The sequence below is a fragment of the Sciurus carolinensis genome, chromosome 8 (assembly GCF_902686445.1).
Source record: "Sciurus carolinensis chromosome 8, mSciCar1.2, whole genome shotgun sequence".
NCBI classification, from domain to species: domain Eukaryota; kingdom Metazoa; phylum Chordata; class Mammalia; order Rodentia; family Sciuridae; genus Sciurus; species Sciurus carolinensis.
In genome coordinates this window covers 42826456-42830842 of record NC_062220.1, presented here as the reverse complement: position 1 = coordinate 42830842, position 4387 = coordinate 42826456, and the positions used below count along the sequence as shown (strand labels likewise).

Here is a 4387-nt window from a genome sequence, read left to right as displayed (position 1 = left end):
AAATAATTACTGTTCTCAAGGGTATCAGTATTAAACTTTGATATATCAGCATAGATTAATTTAGATAGATTTTTGATTTATCCATTATAATAAAGCAATTAAACTATAAACCCACATGAATTCACTATCAAGGTTATCAGTCTTTTCTAAGCATATAATTAGTGTTTTGTGGTTGAATTTTAAACAAATATGTTCTATTTCAAGATATAATATATAGCTATCAATTTCTAAGCTATCCTTTAATTTTTTAATTGAAATCAATATAATTTCCTTCAACCTTATTTCTGTGGAAGAACAGCTTAAGACTACTCATTCGTTGTTCTTACCCATTCAGTGTCCTGAACTGTGGGAGCTTCAGATGTCTTCAGTGGGAGACCTGGTACTCTGGTCTTCAGTGCGGAACTACTGAACAGGCACACACACAGTGTACCTTGTCACCCACAGATCAGTTTGCAACTTCAGATTGATAGCATTGTACTCAGGGGGCTGGGGGGAAGTCCATTCACCCTGAAATTCCTCCACTGTTGAAGCTTTCTCAGTAATGGTCTGCTTTTCCTTTCCAATCTTTTCAAGATCTCACTACAAACAGAGATCAGGCATAGGCTCTTATGAGCATTCACAGGAGATGGTCTCATGCCTGCAGAGAACTTTTGGAGTCAATATAGACCACATCAGGCCTACAGAGAGAGCTCCTATTTTGTTGCATGGGATGACAATGTCCACATAGTGCAGAAAAGAATCTGTATTTCACAGATCAATGGTAGGCATGTTAACACAAGACTCCTTGGCGAGAGGCTAGTGAAGTTTCTGGGAGTAAAGTAGCCAGCAAAAGGAATGGGTCCAGTACACCAGCAAGCTTGAGCACACCAGGCTGATTCCTGGAGGATATGACACCAACGAAAGTAGGGGTTTCAGTGGACACAATGGCACAAGCTGCCAGCAGAAATTTCTTCCAGTCTTCTTCAGATTCATGATGTAGATGCCATCACTTTATATTTTGTAGATGTATTATTCGATCTGGAAATCAAGATTGGTGCCAACTAAGTTGGTTCCTGTTCTAAAAAATTTGAGGATGTCCTTCTTTGTTTACAGGACATCAAGGAATCTGAACATTTAGAAAGTTTCCCTTTAAGTTATGATGGAAATTCAAAACAATGTCATATGAACCACTCTTTGGATATCTGTAATATATTATTATATTTATTTATTGCAAATGTAACAAATTTTATAATCCTCATTTTTTAAACTAGTAGGTCAATAGGATTATCTCTCTTGACTAATGTAAAATACTTTGGACAAAGCATCCAAAAATAACAACTTTAGTTTCAGTTCTGTTCATTTCATTTACAATTATTAATTGATTTGTTCAACAAATTTTTCTTGGCTCCTACAAGTTGTTAGGCACTACTCTAGGAATATAATACTGATTTACAAAATGGTTCTTTGTTCTGGTGTTGGTTGCTCTAATAGTAGAATGGTGGTCAGAATAATACTCATTGAGACACCAAGGAAAAATTGTAAAAGTGTGTTTTATATTCAGAGTGATGACAGGAGAAGACTTGATCAAAATGATCCCACGGACATTTTTAGAGCCTTCCTGAGGGAAAGACTTTTCACCTGGGAAATGAGGAATTCAGTAGCTGCATGTGTTAGGGCTCAGAGCAGTTCAAGGAGAAATTGTTAAGAGCAGTGTACCATTAAGCAGAGTAGAATTAGAGGTTAATGGCAGAGGATAACCGGAAGACAGCAACAATAAGTTGGAACTCAATTCTTGCTTCTAGTTGAGTATAAAGAAAATTGAACTCACATTAGTGTAAATGATTAAGACAATTTATGTCTTAAGATAGCTGAAAACAAATATTCTAATCATGTTATGGTTAAATATGTCCTCATTCTTTGTGACTTTGTAGACTCAGCTTCCCTTTATGTTTATTAAAATGACTGTGCTCCTAGGACAATAGTCGAGGGCTCTTTAAGCAACTTTCATAGGAAGACTGTTTTCCCCCAATAAATTCTCAGTAAAATCCCCCTGTGTGTCTCAACTCCAGACTATATTTGATGTCCTTTTCTCTACTAACCCAATAACTATGAGACAGTGTGTAGCCCTTGGCTTAGGCCTGAGTTTCCTGAACCAACCACTGGCAAGGCCTTGTCTCACCACTGGAGAACAGGGATGGTATGGTGACTAGATGGTTACTTGAAACAAAACTCATGTTCATCTGGCCAATAGATAGTGAAGTGTGGGCAAGTGGTTGTAATAATAAAATATTTGGACTTCATCCTGTAAAGTGAGCAACAGAAAGATATCAATTTGTATTTAGCAGCGAGTGTTTATGTAATCACATTCTCCTTTTGTAATTTATTGTGTATTTGTCTTTCTTTGTCAGTAGTTGCAAAAGTATGTCTAAATAGATCATATTTCAATTGTTTTAATTTCCATATTTTAACAGATTTATTAAATGATTACTCAAATAACAATTCATGCATTCTAATTGTATAATTCATTGACTTTTAGTATAGTCACAGATATGTCCACCATCACCAGAACCAATTTTAGAACATTTTCATTACCTCAAAAAGAAATCCTCTTCAGTTCTCTTTCCTCCCTTTTCTTCAGCCTCTAAGCAAGCAATAATCTACTTTGTATCTCTTTTAACTTTCTAACTCCTGACTTTTCATATGAATGGGATCATAAAATATGTGGCCTTTGAGACTGGCTTTTTGCACTTAGCATAATGTTTTCAATGTTCATCTGAATTTCAGCATGCATTAGTACTTCATTACTTTTTATGGCTGAATGATATTTCATTGCTTTATTTTATCTATTTATCCACTCATGGACATTTGGTTTGTTTCCACCTTTTGATAATTAACATTTTATATTTGGATCACTTGGCTTTATAATATTGACCTGAAAATGGTTTTTAGATAGTCTGGATGCAAGTCCCTAATCAGATACACAGTTAGCATATATTTTTATTTTCCATATTTTGTGAACCATTGTTGGGAGTGGTGAATGTATTATGGGTCTTCAACATGCCCAGAGACAGAGTTGAGGCCTCTCGTGGGAATTTCTGGTGAAGTAATGAGAGAACCAACAAGTTATGTGTTGACACCCTGTTCAAAGGGAAATTCCTTGCTAGCCATGGAATTTTATTAGTTCATAATCTTGGGTTCAAAAGCCTGCTGCTTGAAGGTAGAGAATTACAGGTGCAAGTTGATAAGGCCTAATTGGGCTGCTTTTACCCTCCGTTTCAGTTTTATTTAACTTGAAAAAGCTTTCTCACAATAAATCTTTCTGATGTTTAAACCTATATAATAAACATGCTGAGCTTGCACGTGGTCCGTTTTTCTCCACTAGAGTTTGGATGATTCACTGGGTCCTGGTTTTCTTCTCTACTTGTGCGTTTCTCTATATTTTATTAATCCCCTCACAACCCTGTTCGTGTGACCCTCAATAAAACTGTCGCTCAGGACATGGCAGTCCATCTTATCAACTTTCTTGACAGTTTATCTTTAAGTACATTTTTTTCCAGAAAATTTAGATTAAGCTCAAATTTTCATTTTAGTTTTGTTGCTCATGCTTTGGTGATATTTCTGTTTTATAAATATAATTTAAAGCCATCTTTAGTGTATTTAATGTCTTCTATCTATCATGCTTGTTATTCAATTATAGCCAACAGTGCATGACTAAGCTCAGTGTGTGTAACAGAAATAAGAAACAGGGTTTATTTTTTGTTTGTGTGTTTGTTTTGGTGGTGCTGGGTGTTGAACTCAGTGCCTTGCACATGCTAGGTAAGTGCTCTACCACTGGGATATATTCTACAGCCCTCAGAAATATTTTCGAAGAGATTCAGCCTATATATATGAGTTCAGGCATCAATATATTAGTGGAATTAAACTTCAAAACATCAAATAACAAGGTAACTACATGTTAATATTTCAATAGATGATAGTGCAGTTGAGTATATCTAATCCAAAATCCAAAATCTAAAATGCTTCAAAATCTAAAACTTTTTAAGGGCAGACAAAATTCCACAAGTAGAAAATACTATACTATGAAAAAAATTTTTTGAAAAAAATTATTTAATATTATATTAAATTACCTTCAGTCTCTGTGTACAATATGCTTATGAAATGAATTCCATGGTTAGACTTGAGTTCCATTCCCGACATATCTCACTATGTATATGCAAATATTCCCAATTCTAAAAATATCTGAAAACGAAAACACTCTTACTCCCAAGCACTTCAGACAAGGTATGCTCTGTACAGGCAAAAGGCTTATTAGCGGCTAAATAAGATACCTGTTTTCATTAAGTGTATAACAAGTGCTAACTCATAAATCTGGTCACTTTTCCTTGCTGCCTATGTAATTTGCTATGTA

At 35.1% G+C, this 4387-nt stretch overlaps 1 pseudogene; it reads right to left on the bottom strand.

Moving 5' to 3' along the window:
• Positions 1-402: 402 nt before the first annotated feature.
• LOC124991297 (40S ribosomal protein SA-like) lies at positions 403-1113 on the bottom strand (annotated as a pseudogene).
• Positions 1114-4387: the final 3274 nt, after the last annotated feature.